Genomic DNA, 16,938 nt, shown 5'->3' with positions numbered 1-16,938 from the left:
TCACAGCTCTTGCTGTGGCTAGGAAGGGTCTTCCAAGAATGATGGATTCATCCTCATCCTTCCCAGTATCCAGGGTTATAAAATCAGCAGGGATGTAAAGGCCTTCAACCTTTACTAACACGTCCTCTACTTGTCCATAAGCCTATTTTCTGGAATTGTCTGCCATCTCTAATGAGATTCTAGCAGCTTGTACCTCAAAGATTCCCAGTTTCTCCATTACAGAGAGTGGCATGAGGTTTATTCTTGACCCAAGGTCACATAGAGCCTTCTCAAAGGTCATGGTGCCTATGGTACAAGGTATTAAGAACTTCCCAGGATCCTGTTTCTTCTTAGGCAATCTCAGTTGATCCAATGCATTTAGTTCATTGGTGAGCAAGGGAGGTTCATCTTCCCAAGTCTCATTACCAAATAATTTGACATTCAGCTTCATGATAGCACCAAGGTACTTGGCAACTTGCTCTTTAGTAACATCTTCATTCTCTTCAGAAGAAGAATACTCATCAGAGCTCACGAATGGCATAAGGAGGTTTAATGGAATCTCTATGGTCTCTAGATGAGCCTCAGAGTCCTTTGGTTCCTCAGAGGGAAACTCCTTCTTGGTCACTGGACGTCCCAGGAGGTCTTCCTCACTGGGATTCATGTCTTCTCCCTCCCTTGTAGGTTCGGCCATGGTGATCAATTCAATGGCCTTGCACTCTCCTTTTGGATTTTCTTCTGTATTGCTTGGGAGAGTACTAGGAGGGGTTTTAGTGATCTTCTTACTCAGCTGGCCCACTTGTGCCTCCAAATTTCTAATAGAGGACCTTGTTTCATTCATGAAACTTAGAGTGGCCTTAGATAGATCAGAGACTAAATTTGCTAAGTTAGATGGATTCTGCTCAGAATTCTCTGTCTGTTGCTGAGTGGATGATGGGAAAGGTTTACTATTGTTAAACCTATTTCTTCTACCATTAGTAAAGCCTTGTTGAGGCTTTTGTTGGTCCTTCCATGAGAGATTTGGGTGATTTCTCCATGGGGGGTTATAGGTGTTTCCATATGGTTCACCCATGTAATTCACCTCTGCTATTGCAGGTTTCTCAGGATCATAAGCTTCTTCTTTAGAAGATGCCTCTTGAGTACTGTTGGATGCTGCTTGCATTCCATTCAGACTCTGGGAAATCATATTGACTTGCTGAGTCAATATTTTATTCTGAACCAATATGACATTCAAAGTATCAATTTCAAGAACTCCCTTCTTCTGAGGCGTCCCATTACTCACAGGATTCCTCTCAGAAGTGTACATGAACTGGTTATTAGCAACCATGTCAATGAGTTTTTGAGCTTCTGCAGGCGTTTTCTTTAGGTAAATGGATCCACCTGCAGAAGTATCCAATGACATCTTAGCTAATTCAGACAGACCATCATAGAATATATCCAGAATGGTCCATTCTGAAAGCATGTCAGAAGGACACTTTTTGGTCAGTTGCTTGTATCTCTCCCAAGCTTCATAGAGGGATTCACCTTCTTTCTGTCTGAAGGTTTGAACATCCACTCTAAGCTTACTCAACTTTTGAGGAGGAAAGAACTTGGCTAAGAAAGTCGTGACCAGCTTATCCCAAGAGTTCAGACTATCTTTAGGTTGAGAATCCAACCATATTCTAACTCTGTCTCTTACAGCAAATGGGAAAAGCATGAGCCTATAGACTTCAGGATCTACTCTATTAGTCTTAATAGTATCACAGATCTGCAAGAATTCAGTTAAGAACTGAAAAGGATCTTCAGATGAAAGTCCATGAAACTTATAGTTCTGCTGCATCAGAGAAACTAATTGAGGTTTTAGCTCAAAATTGTTTGCTCCAATGGCAGGAATGGAGATGCTTCTTTCATGTAAATTGGAATTAGGTGCAGTAAAGTCACCAAGCATCCTCCTTGCATTATTGTTGTTAGGTTCGGCTGCCATCTCCTTTTCTTGTTCGAATTTTTCAGTAAGGTTTGTCTCTGGATTGTTGTAATTTAGCTTCTCTTAGTTTCCTCTTCAGAGTCCTTTCAGGTTCTGGATCAGCTTCAACAAGAATGCCTTTTTCTTTGTTCCTGCTCATAAGAAAGAGAAGAGAACAAGAAAAGAAGAGGAATCCTCTATGTCACAGTAAAGAGGTTCCTTGTTGTTAGTAGAAGGAGAAAGGGAATAGGAGTGGAGAAGGATAGATAATCCAAACACAAGGGTGAGGATAGGAGCGGTAATTTGAGATGAGGGGATGTGTTAGTGAATGAATTAAATAAATAGAAGAAGATGAGAGAGAGCAGTTTTCGAAAATAATTTTTGAAAAAGAGTTAATGATTTTCGAAAATTAAGATAAAATTAAAATTAAAATTAAAAATTGAAACAATTAATTAATTAAAAAGAATTTTTTAAAAAGAGGGAGGTATTTTCGAAAATTAGAGAGGAAAGAGTAGTTAAGTGGTTTTGAAAAAGATAAGAAACAAACAAAAAGTCAATTAGTTAGTTGAAAAAGATTTGAAAATCAATTTTGAAAAGATAAGAAGATAAGAAGTTAGAAAAGATATTTTTAAAAGATTTTTTTAATTTTTGAAAATGAATAAGAAAAATGAAAAAGATTTGATTTTTGAAAAAGATTTTGAAAAGATAAGATTTTTAAATTGAAAATTTGATTTGACTCATAAGAAACAATTGAATTTTAAAATTTTTTGAAAAAGTCAATCCAAATTTTCGAAATTTATGAGAGAAAAAAGGAAAGATATTTTTTTTTATTTTTGAATTTTTAATGATGAAAGAGAAAAACAAAAAAAATGACTCACAACATGAAAATTATGAATCAAAACACATGATGCATGCAAGAACACTATGAATGTCAAGATGAACACCAAGAACACTTTGAAGATCATGATGAAATCAATAACATATTTTTGAAAAAAATTTGATGCAAAGAAAACATGCAAGACACCAAACTTAGAAATCTTTAATGCTTGGACTCTAACAAACAAAAAATGCATATGAAAAACAAGAAAAGACACAAAACAAGAAAATTTAAAGATCAAACAAGAAGACTTACCAAGAACAACTTGAAGATCATGAAGAACATTATGAATGCATGAATTTTCGAAAAATGCATAAATTTTTAGAAAAAATGCAATTGACACCAAACTTGAAATTGACTCAAGACTCAAACAAGAAACACAAAATATTTTTGATTTTATGATTTTATGATTTTTTTTGTATTTTCTTTTAAGTTTTTTCAAAAAACATATAGGAAAAAAGAAAATAAGAAATTCAAAATTTTTAATAAGAATCCCAGGAATCTTTCAATGTTGGCCTAAAACTCCAATCCAAGGGTTGGGCATAGCTTAATAGCCAGCCAGCTTTAGGATATAAATCAGGCATGCAACAATTGATATTCCAATTAACTTGCCTCTATGCTGATGGTTGGAAGCCACAGTCCAAAAGAATTAGACATGGCTTTACAGCCAACCAGGCTTCAACATGCTTCATGAAACACTAGAATTCATTCTTAAAAATTTAGAATAATTTTCGAAAACAGATGAGAAATTTTTGAAAGATTTTTGAAAATTTTTTGAAAATAAAACAAAAAGAAAATTACCTAATCTGAGAAACAAGATGGACCGTCAGTTGTCCAAACTCGAACAATTCCTGGCAACGGCGCCAAAAACTTGGTGCACGAAATTGTGATCCCTGGTAATGGCTCCAAAGACTTGGTGCTCTAATCTTAATTCATAATTTGTCACAACTTCGATACAACTAACCAGCAAGTGCACTGGGTCGTCCAAGTAATAAAACCTTACGTGAGTAAGGGTCGATCCCACAGAGATTGTTGGTATGAAGCAAGCTATGGTCATCTTGTAAATCTTAGTCAGGCGGATATTAAATGGTTATGGAGTTTTTGAATAATAATAGTAAATAAAACATAAAATAGGATAGGGATACTTATGTAATTCATTGGTGAGAATTTCAAATAAGCGTATAGAGATGCTTTCGTTCCTCTGAACCTCTGTTTTCCTGCTGTCTTCATCCAATCAGTCCTACTCCTTTCTATGGCAAGCTGTATGTTAGGCATCACCGTTGTCAATGGCTACATCCTGTCCTCTCAGTGAAAATGGTCCAATCCGCTGTCACTGCATGGCTAATAATCTGTCGGTTCTCGATCATACTGGAATAGGATCCATTGATCCTTTTGCGTCTGTCACTACGCCCAGCACTCGTGAGTTTGAAGCTCGTCACAGCCATCCCTTCCCAGATCCTACTCGGAATACCACAGACAAGGTTTAGACTTTTCGGATCTCAGGAATGGCCATCCATGGGTTCTAACTTATACCACGAAGATTCTGATTAAGGAATCCAAGAGATACTCATTCAATCTAAGGTAGAACGGAAGTGGTTGTCAGGCACGTGTTCATAGGGAATGATGATGACTGTCACGATCATCACATTCATGTTGAAGTGTGAATGGATATCTTAGAAGTGGAATAAGTTGAATTGAATAGAAAAACAGTAGTGCTTTGTATTAATTCATGAGGAACAGCAGAGCTCCACACCTTAATCTATGGTGTGTAGAAACTCTACCGTTGAAAATACATAAGTGATAAAGTCCAGGCATGGCCGAATGGCCAGCCCTCCATGATCTAAGAACTAGACGTCCCAAGATGATCCGAAGATGAAAACTCAAAAGTAATAAGTCCTATTTATAAAAACTAGTTACTAGCGTTTATAGAAGTAAGTAATTGTTGCATAAATCCACTTCCGGGGCCCACTTAGTGTGTGCTTGGGCTGAGCTTGAAGTTTACACGTGCAGAGGCTTCTTTTGGAGTTGAACGCCAAGTTGTAACGTGTTTTTGGTGTTCAACTCTGGTTCGTGACGTGTTTCTGGCGTTTAACTCCAGACTGCAGCGTAGAACTGGCGTTCAACGCCCTTTTGCGTCATCTAAACTCGGGAAAAGTATAGACTATTATATATTTCTGGAAAGCCCTGGATGTCTACTTTCCAACGCCATTGAGAGCAGGCCATTTGGAGTTTTGTAGCTCCAGAAAATCCACTTTGAGTGCAGGGAGGTCAGAATCCAACAGCATCAGCAGTCCTTCTTCAACCTCTGAATCTGATTTTTGCTCAAGTCCCTCAATTTCAGCCAGAAAATACCTAAAATCACAGAAAAATACACAAACTCATAGTAAAGTCCAGAAATGTGAATTTAACATAAAAACAAATAAAAACATCCCTAAAAGTAACTAGATCCTACTAAAAACATACTAAAAATAATGCTAAAAAGCGTATAAATTATCCGCTCATCAGTTAGGTTGGTTAGAGTTAAAATTAGTAAGTTAGTGAAAAATGGGTTAAAGTAAGAGGCATAATGAAAATAGTCCAAGTAACAAGTAATCACAGGTAGAAGCTATAGGTAACTCATATTCAAACAAGTAAGACAGTTTGATGATGATTCAAATAGAGATAAAGAAAGCAAAAATAGGAATCAAATATCAAAATTGCAGTTTAGGAACCAGGAAATCAAAGAGGATAAGAATGCATGCCCTGGCATTCATGAATGGTTTGGTTAAAGCAGAGGAAAACAGAGTTCAAGATTCCAAAATCAAAACAAGAATGAAAGTAAAAAAGATTTATAAAAATTTGGGCAGCATTCCGGCTAAAATTGGATTTTTTTGGAAAATAAACAGCAATCAAACAGTTCATATGAATTAAAAAAATCAAGCTACAGTTACATATAATGAATATAAACATGAAAATTCAGTGTAAAGAGTAACAATATACAAGAAATACAGCATATGAACAAGATCACAGCAACGGCAGATTTGCAAATTTGATAAAACAGAAACAAGAATAGTGTAAATAAACAGACCTAAATCCACTAACCACAACCTAGGCTACCTAACAACCTAAAATCCACTACAACATGCATATCTAACTAGCCTAAACATGAACATAAACGGAAAAATAAGAATAAACTACGAACGGATAAAAGGGATTGCGTGTTGCGGAACCTGGAAGGCCGAATAATGAGAATAGACAGAAAGGTGGCTGGGGGTGGTGATGATGGTGGCGTCCGGTGGTGGGCACGGCAGCTGGCGGTGGTGCGCACGGCGGCTCGGCTGTTCGGGGCAGGGGGGAAGAGAGGGTAATGGGGGTAGCGGAAGGGAGGGGGGAAAGGAGTGGTGTTGCTGGTGGAAGGGGGGTTGCGGTTGGGACGGTTGGCGGCGGTGGGTGGTGGCGCGGAGGGGAGCAGTGGCGGAGGAGGAGGGAGAAAGAAGAAAGAGGAAGAAAGAAGGGGGAAGGAGGGGGTGGGTGGCGGCAGCGTCTGGGTGGTCGGTAGCGTCTGGGTGGTGGCGCGGTGGTGGCTGGGTGGTGGTTGTGGTTTGGAGAAGGAGAGAAGGAAGGGGGTGGGGTTCAGGGGGGCGCGAGAATAGGGTTTCGCGTGACCTGGGGGGTTATAATTTGAATCCACGCGGCCGCGTGGGGCACGCGATCGCGTAGTTGGAGCGAAAAAGGTGGTTGACGCGATCGCGTGGATGATGCGATCGCGCGGAGGGCAAAAAGAGTAAATAACGCGATCGCATGGGGCATGCGATCGCGTCGCTGGAATTTGTGCTAAACGCACAAATCCAGTGTCGTTTCAGCGTAACTCTCTGTCTCCTTTGGGGTGTTCGTGCAATCCATGCGACGCGGTCGCGTCGCTGACGCGGTCGCGTGGGATTGGTATTGTGCGAGTAACGCGATCGCATGGGTGACGCGATCGCGTGGGCCATTTGTGCGAAACGCACAATGGCCGCACGATTCCAGCCTAACTTTCTAGATGTTGGATGTTTACGCCGATCTCCAGGTGACGCAGCCGCGTGGATGACGCGGTCGCGTGGAAAGTGTAGTTCGCCATTTGACGCGATCGCATAGGTGATGCCGTCGCATTGCGCACCCCTTTTTTTTACGCATGAAAAATGCAGAATGCAATGATTAATGTGAATTCTATGCATGATCCCAGGTTTAATAAAATAAAATAAAACTAAAAAAAAACAACTAAATAAAATTAAAAGTGTAAAAGGAACGATCATACCATGGTGGGTTGTCTCCCACCTAGCACTTTTAGTTAAAGTCCTTAAGTTGGATATTGGAAGGGCTTCCTATTATGGTGGCTTGTGTTTAAATTCATCCAGAAATCTCCACCAATGCTTGGAATGCCAATAGCCTCCGGGGTCCCAAACTAGGCATGTAAAGCTTCTGAACAGCTTTAAACAGATTGTCAGGCTCCCGGGGTGACGAATGTCAGAATAGATTCCAGGATCCCAAGCCTTGTTATTAGATCCGCCTCCGTCTTGACCTACATGTTTCCATCCGGGCGGTTTAGAAAGTAAATTCTCACCATGGTAACCAAACGTTTTCCGTGATCCATTCGATTGAACATGATACCAATCCGTGCACTTCAAGTTGAAGCGTGGAACCTTATTGAACCTTGTGCACCAGCTCTGAGCACGAGCCATTTTCCTCTTACTCTTAAAGCCGCAGAGAGCTCTAAGCTGGCCATCTGTTTCAACTAAACCATATTCAAGTGAAAAAGTAAAGTTAAAGGTTAAGGATTGTACCCACTTGAAGCTTGTATTAGGTGGTAATGGCCTTGGGATAGGTGTTTCCAGTGGTTCTGTAAGCTCTGCTCCCTGGTAATCTTCTATGAATTCCTCCACTTCTTTGCAAGGGTCTTCAAATGCATCATCACCCTGGTCAAAGTCTTCTATGTCTTCCTCATCACTCGAGTCATAGATTGAAGGTTGAGAGAAATCTACCTCCGCATCATCTTCGTATTCACTTGTACAATGACAGCTTCTTCTACTTGTTCTAATACGAACTCATTCTCTGTCTTGTCCACTGGCATTTCTAGTATCTCCTTCATGCTACGCTCTTCATTAGATTGTCCACATGGGGCAGTGGTTGGTCCTTGAACGCTCGAACGTCTAGAAGCTAATTGCTTTACTGCCTGCTCTAGTTGATGAAGGGTTGTTTGAAGTTGATTTACTGTTTCCTTGAGGCGAACTTCTGATTCTCGGGGTGATAGACTTGGATACGGCATAGGGGGAAGTGGTGGTGTTCGGGAGTGACTGGATTGGAACTGGGGGAGATGAGGATCATACGGTGGTGAATGGTGAAAAGGAGCTTGTGAGTGTGGTGGTATAAAGTTGCGTTGAGAGCATAGTAGCTAGAATCTCGATTTAACTCTTAAAATCTTCCGATATTACGATTTTAAATGAGTTTATCGATTTTACGAAATTTGTACTAAGTCTGACGATTTTACGATTTAAATCTTGTTAAGATTTTACGTTTTACGTTTTTTATTTACTTTTTCGATTTCACGTAAAATCTCGATTTTCTCTACCTTGGTTGAGAGGATGGCCTATAAGCACAGGGTGGGACTTGTTGGTAAATACAAGGTTGTCCACCATATCTATTTGCTTGGTATGCATTGTTAAACGGTCTTTGTCCATGATATCTTGGAGGGTGTTGTTGCCTAGAGGGTTGATCAGATCCTCTTGGCTCCATCCATCTTTGATTGCTCTGACCTTGATGCATGTTCATGTTATAACTTTCATTCCTTTCAACAACATTAGAACCAAACTCAAAGCGAAAGGGGTGAGAATTCATAGTAGCTAAAAGAAATAAAGAGGGGAAAAAGAAAGACAACTAAACAAGTAAAAAGAAAAATATTTACAATAACCAATAATAAGGCACACGATTGCAGTTCCCCGGCAACAGCGCCATTTTGACGATCGTGATTTTTACCAGTAAAGAATTTTATAAAAATAGTCGCGTTGTAGATATATTTTCTAAACCAACAGAAATCCCTTCGTACAAACGTTTTGGGTGTCACAAGTAACAAACCCCTTTTTAAATTGTTAACCGAAGTATTCAAACCTCGGGTCGTCTTCTTAAGGAACTGTAGGGAAGTATGTTCTTATTATTGGCTATAAAGATTGTAAATCGGGGTTTAGAGGATGAGAAGAAAGTGATTTAAATGACAAATAAAGTAAATGAAGAACAAGTAATTTAAATAGCAAGTAAATTAAATAAATGACTGTAAATAAGCTTTTGGCAAGGTATGAGAAATTAGAGGTCCTATCCTAGCTATCCTTATCAAAGATGATGATAATTGAATCTTAATTCCACTTTGTTAACCTTTGCTAAAGTAAAGGAAGGTCAAGGGATTAATTAATTGATCTTCGAATCCTATTTATTTCCTAAGAAAAGATTGGAATTATTGAAGCTCAAATTAACAAAGATAACAATTGTCAAGCATGTTTGAGTTTGATAGCTCCTGAGTTACTGATTTCTTAACCAAGACCAAAAGGGGAAAAAATAAATCTATCGAAATAAAAATGCCTTCAGATTAGGAATGACAGTAACATAAATAAAAGAAAGCGATATTAAACTGAAATACCTCAAATAACATTAATTCAAAATAGTAATCTGTAACATGGGAGTATTCATAAATTCAATTATAAAAGCAAACAAGCAACTAAAGCAATGAATAAAAGTAAAAGGGAAGCTTAAATTAAAGGAATATTAAAATCTGGGATCGAGAGTTACTCCTAAAGAGAGAAGTCCTAAATCCTAATCCTAAAGAGAGAGAGAATCTCTCTCTAAACTAAATCTAAATCATGAAAACTAAACTAAAGTGGTCTCTCCCTCTGAATGGATGCATTCCCTCACTTCATAACCTCTGGTCTATGCTTTCTGGACTTGGATTTGGGCCAAAAAGGCTTCAGAAATCGCTGAAAGCGTTTTCTGCAATTTCTGGTGCGTGGCCTCTGTCACGCATCCGCGTGGGTCACGCGGTCGCGTCATTCGGAGCTTTTCTTGCCACGCGGTCGCGTCAGTCATGCGGCCGCGTCGCCGCTTCTTTGCGCTTGGCATGCGTCCGCGTCGCTCATGCGATCGCGTGGATGCCAGTTTCTTCAGAAACTCCGTTTTGTGCTTTCCTTCCATTTTTGTATGTTTCCTTTCCATCCTTTAAGTCATTCATGCCTTAAAAGATCTGAAACTACTCAACACACTAATCACGACATCAAATGGAAATAAAGGTAATTAAAATAATTAATTTTAAGGCATAGGAAACATGTTTTTCACATACATCATATAATAATGAAGGGAAAGTAAAACCATGCAATTAATATGAATAAGTGGGTGAAGGACTGAATAAATCACTCAAATTAAGCACAAAATACATCATAAAATATGGGTTTATCAGTCATCCTTGTAAATCTCAGTCAGGCAGATCCAAATGGTTATGAGGTTTTGACAATTAAAATATAAATAAAATATAAAATAAAATAGAGATACTTATGTAATTCATTGGTGGAAATTTCAGATAAGCGTCTAGAGATGCTTTGTTGCTTCTGAACTTCTGCTTTCCTATTGCCTTCTTCCAACCATGCGGGCCTCCTTCCATGGCAAGCTGTATGATCCTCTCAGATGAAAACAAATCCATATGCACTGTCACTGCATGGCTAATCATCTGTCGGTTCCCACTAGCGTCGGAATAGGACCCTTATCCTTTTGCACACTGTCACTGCGCCCAACATTCGCAGGTTTGAAGCTCGTCACAGTCATCCCTTCCCAGATCCTACTCAAAATACCACAGACAAGGTTTAGACTTTCTGGATCTCAGGAATGCTGCCAATGGTTCTAGCCTATACCACGAAGATACTAATCTCACGAACTTAGTCCGTGTATTAGATATCCAAGAGAGTATACTCCAGCTGTCGTCCAATGACTACGTTGAACATCATGTAGATCGCTTTGTGGTTGTCAGGCACACGATCTTGGCTAAGCGAGTAACGAAGATTAGGTGATTGTCACGGGTCCCTCCTTCATTCTGACTTAACTGAATTAAGAACAAGAGTATATCTTGGAGAGAAAGTAGGCGTGAATTGGAGGAAAAACAGTAGTAATTGCATTAATTCATGATAAACAACAGAGCTCCACACCTTAATCTATGGGGTGTAAAAACTCCACCATAGAAAATACATAAGTGAAAAAGGTCTAGGCATGGCCGTGAGGCCAGCCCCCATTGTCTAAGGACTAAACGTTCCAAAGATCCCTCCGACTTAAAGCTTGTCAAAAGGCTTAAAGTAGTTTTTATAATAAACTAGTAACCTAGGTTTATAGAAAATGAGTAACTAAGTGCAGATAGTACAGAAATCCACTTTCGGGGCCCACTTGGTATGTGCTTGGGCTGAGCATTGAAGCTTTTTCGTGCATAGGCTGTTCCTGGAGTTAAACGCCAACTTTAGTGCCAGTTTGGGCATTTTACGCCAAGATATTTTAGGCTGTCTTTGAACGTCAGTTTGGGCCATCAAATCTCGGGAAAATTATAGTCTATTATATATTGCTGGAAAGCTCAGGATGTCTACTTTCCAACACAATTGAGAGCGCGCCAATTGGGCTTCTGTAACTCCAGAAAATCCACTTTGAGTAAAGGGAGGTTAGAATCCAACAGCATCTACAGTCCTTTTTCAGCCTCTGAATCAGATTTTTGCTCAGGTCCTTAAATTTCATCCAAAAAATACCTGAAATCACAGAAAAACACACAAACTCATAGTAAAGTCCAGAAATGTGATTTTTGAATAAAAACTAATAAAAATATAATAAAAAGTAATTAAAACATACTAAAAACTATGTAAAAATAATGCCAAAAAGGGTATAAATTATCCGCTCATCACAACACCAAACTTAAATTGTTGCTTGTCCCCAAGCAACTAAAAACAAAATAGGATAAAAAGAAGAGAATATACAATGAACTCCAAACTTATCAATGAAGATTAGCTTCAATTAGATGAGCGGAAGTTGTAGCCTTTTTGCTTCTGAACAGTTTTGGCATCTCACTTTATCCTTTGAAGTTCAGAATGATTGGCATCTATAAGAACTCAGAATTCAGATAGTATTATTGATTCTCCTATTTCAGTATGTTGATTCTTGAACACAGCTACTTTATGAGTCTTGGTCGTGACCCTAAGCATTTTTTTTCAGTATTACCACCGGATACATAAATGCCACAGACACATAACTGGGTGAACCTTTTCAGATTGTGACTCAGCTTTGCTAGAGTCCCCAGTTAGAGGTGTCCAGAGCTCTTAAGCACACTCTTTCTATTTTGGATCACGATTTTAACCACTCAGTCTCAAGCTTTTCACTTGACACCTTCACGCCATAAGCACATGGTTAGGGATAGCTTGATTTAGCCACTTAGGCCAGGATTTTATTCCTGTGGGCCTTCCTATCCATTAATACTAAAAGCCTTGGATCCTTTTTATTTTACCCTTGTCTTTTGGTTTAAAGGGCTATTGGCTTTTTTTGCTTGCTTTTTCTTTCTCTTTCTCTATTTTTTTTCCTTTATTTTTTTGCCATTTTTTTGAAAAAACAGAAAAAATAAGAACAAGAAAATTAAAGAACGGGTCCACCTTAGTGATGGTGGCTAGTTCTTCCTCTTGAAGATCTTATGGAGTGCTTGAGCTCCTCTATTTCTCTTCCTTGCCTTTGTTGCTCCTCCCTCATGGCTCTTTGGTCTTCTCTAATTTCATGGAGGAGGATGGAATGCTCTTGGTGCTCCATCCTTAGTTGTCCCATGTTGGAACTCAATACTCCTAGGGAGGTGTTGATTTGCTCCCAATAGTTTTGTGGAGGAAAATGCATCCCTTGAGGCATCTCAGGAATTTCTAGATGAGGAACTTCCTCATGCTCTTGTTGAGGTCCATGAGTGGGCTCTCTTGTTTGCTCCATCCTTTTCTTAGTGATGGGCTTGTCCTCTTTAATAAGGATATCTTCCTCTATGACAATTCCAGCTGAATTGCATCGGTGACAAATGAGATGAGGGAAGTCTAACCTTGCCAAAGTAGAAGACTTGTCCGCCACCTTGTAGAGTTCTAGGGATATGATCTCATAAACTTCTACTTCCTCTCCATTCATGATACTATGGATCATGATAGCCCGGTCTATAGTAACTTCAGACCGGTTGCTAGTAGGAATGATAGAGCGTTGGATGAACTCCAACCATCCCCTAGACACGGGCTTGAGGTCAAGCCTTCTTAGTTGAACTGGCTTGCCTCTTGAATCTCTCTTCCATTGAGCGCCTTCCACAAAAATGTCCCTAAGGACTTGGTCCAACCTTTGATCAAAGTTGACCCTTCTAGTGAAAGGGTGAGGATCTCCTTGCATCATTGGCAAATTGAATGCTAACCTCACATTTTCCGGACTAAAATCCAAGTAATTCCCCCAAACCATTGTGAGCCAATTCTTTGGGTTCGAGTTCACACTTTGGTCATGGTTCTTAGTGATCTATGCATTGGCATAGAACTCTTGAACCATTAAGATCCCGACTTGTTGAATGGGGTTGGTGAGGATTTTCCAACCTCTTCTTCGAACTTCATGTCGGATCTCCAGATATTCACTCTTTTTGAACTTGAAGGGGACCTCAGGGATCACCTTTTTCTTGGCCACAACTTCATAGAAGTAGTCTTGATAGACCTTTGAGATGAATCTTTCCATCTCCCATGACTCGGAGGTGGAAGCAATTGTCTTTCCTTTCCTCTTTCTAGAGGTTTCTCTGGCCTTAGGTGCCATTAGTAGTTATGGAAAACAAAAAGCTTTAGCTTTTTCCACACCAAACTTAGAAGATTTGCTCGTCCTCGAGCAAAAGGAGAAAGAAAGGAGTAGAAGAAGAAGAAGTAGGGGAGATGGAGGTGAGGAGAAGGTTCGGCCAAGGGGGGTTAAGTGTGTATGAAGTGTGAAATTGAAGGTTGTAAGGAGGGGTATTTATAGGGTAAGAAAGAGAGGGTAGCAGTGTATGAGGGGTTGGGTTTTGGGAGGGAAATGGTTTGAATTTGAATGGTGAGGTAGGTGGGGTTTAATGATGGATGAATTAGAGTGGTGAAGAGAATATGGAGAAGAGGGTAGGATTTGATAGGTGAAGGGTATTTGGGGAAGAGTTAATGATGGGATTGGTCAAGGGTATTTGGGGAAGAGTGTTATGGAAAGGTGTGAAGAGGAGAGAAAAAGATGTGGGGTAGGTGAGGATCCTGTGGGATCCACAGATCCTGAGGTGTCAAGGAATTTGAGTCCCTGCACCATTCTGGCATTCAAACGCCCATTCTGTGCCAATTCTGGCATTTAATGCCAGCTCTGCTACCTTTCCTGGCGTTAAACGCCACTCTGCTGCCCATTCCTGGCGTTAAACGCCAGCCAAATGCCCATTTCTGGTGTTTAAGGCCAGCCAGATGCCAGACAGCCCTTTCTGGCGTTAAACGCCCAGAGTGTTGCCCATTCTGGCATTTAACGCCCAAAATGCTGCCAGGCTGGGCGTTAAACGCCCATTCTGCTATCCTTACTGGCGTTTAAACGCCAGTAAGTCTGTCCTCCAGGGTGTGCTGTTTTTAATGCTGTTTTTCATTCTGTTTTTTATTTTTTTTTTTTTTGTTATTTTTGTGACTTCACATGATCATCAACCTAAGAAAAACATAAAATAACAAAGGAAACACAAATAAATATAATTAAATAACATTGGATTGTCTCCCAACAAGCGCTTTTTTAATGTCAATAGCTTGACAGTGAGCTCTTAGAGAGCTTCACAGAGATTTAGAGCTTAATGTTGGCCTCCCAACACCAAAATTAGAAGTTGAGTGTGGGGGCTCTGTTTGACTCTGTATTGAGAGAAGCTTTTCATGCTTCCTCTCCATGGTTACAGAAGAAGATCCTTGAGCCTTAAAGACAAGGTAGTCCTCATTCAATTGAAGGACTAACTCTCCTTTGTCCACATCAATCACAGCTCTTGCTGTGGCTAGGAAAGGTCTTCCAAGGATGATGGATTTATTCTCTTCTTTCCCAGTATCTAGGATTATAAAATCAGCAGGGATGTACAGGCCTTCAACCTTCACCAAGACATCCTCTACAAGTCCATAAGCCTGTTTCCTTGAATTGTCTGTCATCTCTAGTGAGATTCTTGTAGCTTGCACCTCAAAGATCCCTAGTTTCTCCATCACAGAGAGGGGCATGAGGTTTATACTTGACCCAAGGTCACGCAGAGCCTTCTCAAAGGTTATGGTGCCTATGGTACAAGGTATTAAGAACTTTCCAGGATCTTGTTTCTTCTGAAGTAATTTCAGTTAAACCAGATCATTCAGTTCCTTGATGAGCAATGGAGGTTCATCCTCCCAAGTCTCATTACCAAATAACTTAGCATTCAGCTTCATGATTGCTCTCAGATATTGAGCAACTTGCTCTTCAGTAATATCTTCATCCTCTTCAGCGGAAGAATACTCATCAGAGCTCATGAATGGCAACAGTAAGTTCAGTGGAATCTCTATGGTCTCTATATGAGCCTCAGATTCCTTGGGTTCCTCATTAGGGAACTCCTTGGAGGCCAGTAGACGTCCATTGAGGTCTTCCTCATTGGAAATCACTGCCTTTTCTTCCTCTCCAGGTTCGGCCATGTTGGTTATATTTATGGCCTTGCACTCTCTTTTTGGATTCTCTTCTGTATTGCTTGGGAGAGTACTAGGAGGGAATTCAATAACTCTTTTACTCAGCTGACCCACTTGTGCCTCCAAATTTCTAATGGAGGACCTTGCTTCCGTCATAAAACTGAGAGTGGTCTTAGATAGATCAGAGACTACAGTTGCTAAGTCAGAGTGGCTTTGCTTAGAATTCTCTGTCTGTTGCTGAGAAGATGATGGAAAAGGTTTGCTATTGCCAAACCTATTTCTCCTACCATTATTATTATTAAAGCCTTGATTAGGCTTCTATTGATCCTTCCATGAGAGATTTGGATAATTCCTCCATGAAGGATTATAGGTGTTTCCATAGGATTCTCCCATGTAATTCACTTCTTCCATTCCAGGGTTCTCAGGGTCATAGGCTTCTTCTTCAGAGGAAGCTTCCTTAGTACTGCCTGTTGCAGCTTGCATACCAGGCAGACTCTGAGAAATCATATTGACTTGCTGAGTCAATATTTTGTTCTGAGCCAATATTACATTCAGAGTGTCAATCTCAAGAACTTCTTTCTTCTGAGTTGTCCCATTATTCACAGGATTCCTTTCAAAAGTGTACATGAACTGGTTATTTGCAACCATTTCAATGAGTTCCTGGGCTTCTGCAGGCGTCTTCTTCAGATGAAGAGATCCTCCAGCAGAGTGGTCCAATGACATCTTAGGCAATTCAGATAGACCATCATAGAATATACATATGATACTCCATTCTGAAAACATGTTAGAAGGACACCTTCTGATCAATTGCTTGTATCTTTTCCAAGCTTCATAGAGGGATTCACCTTCCTTCTGTCTAAAGGTTTAGACTTTCACTCTAAGCTTGCTCAACTTCTGAGGTGGAAAGAATTTGGCCAAGAAGGAATTGACCAACTTTTTCTAAGAGTTCAGGCTATCTTTAGGTTGTGAGTCCAACCATGTCCTAGCTCTGTCTCTTACAGCAAAAGAGAAAAGCATAAGTCGTAGACCTCAAGATTAACCCCATTGGTTTTAACAGTGTCACAAATTTGCAAAAATTCAGCTAAGAACTGATGAGGATCTTCCAATGGAAGTCCATGAAACTTACAATTCTGCTGCATCAGAGAAACTAATTGAGGCTTAAGCTCAAAGTTGTTTTCTCCAATTGCAGGAATTGAGATGCTCCTTCCACAGAAGTCAAAAGAGGGTGCAATAAAGTCACCAAGCATCTTCCTTGCATCTCCACCATTGTTGTTGGGTTCGGCCATCTCTTCTTCTTTTTCGAAAAATTCTGTCAGGTCCTTTCCAGAGTGTTGTGTCTTAGCTTCTCTTAGCTTCCTCTTTAGAGTCCTTTCAGGTTCTGGATCAGCTTCAACAAGAATGTTCTTATCCTTGCTCCTGCTCATATGAAAAAAAAAAGAGAACAAAAAAGAATAGGAATCCTC

The 16,938-nt window shown here is 39.9% G+C and overlaps 2 non-coding genes across 2 annotated transcripts; both read left to right on the top strand.

Moving 5' to 3' along the window:
• Positions 1–1,432: 1,432 nt before the first annotated feature.
• On the top strand, positions 1,433–1,540 carry LOC148546461 (small nucleolar RNA R71). Its single transcript, XR_015900652.1, has one exon. It is a non-coding gene; the product is annotated as a small nucleolar RNA R71 (small nucleolar RNA).
• A 14,716-nt stretch (positions 1,541–16,256) lies between these two features.
• On the top strand, positions 16,257–16,360 carry LOC148546460 (small nucleolar RNA R71). Its single transcript, XR_015901095.1, has one exon. It is a non-coding gene; the product is annotated as a small nucleolar RNA R71 (small nucleolar RNA).
• The last annotated feature ends 578 nt before the right edge of the window (positions 16,361–16,938 follow it).

This window comes from Arachis ipaensis, chromosome B9 (genome assembly GCF_059453495.1).
Source record: "Arachis ipaensis isolate K30076 ecotype BB chromosome B9, ASM5945349v1, whole genome shotgun sequence".
NCBI lineage: Eukaryota > Viridiplantae > Streptophyta > Magnoliopsida > Fabales > Fabaceae > Arachis > Arachis ipaensis.
Note: the sequence above shows the minus strand (reverse complement) of the source record. Positions and strands in the feature narration are given on the sequence as shown.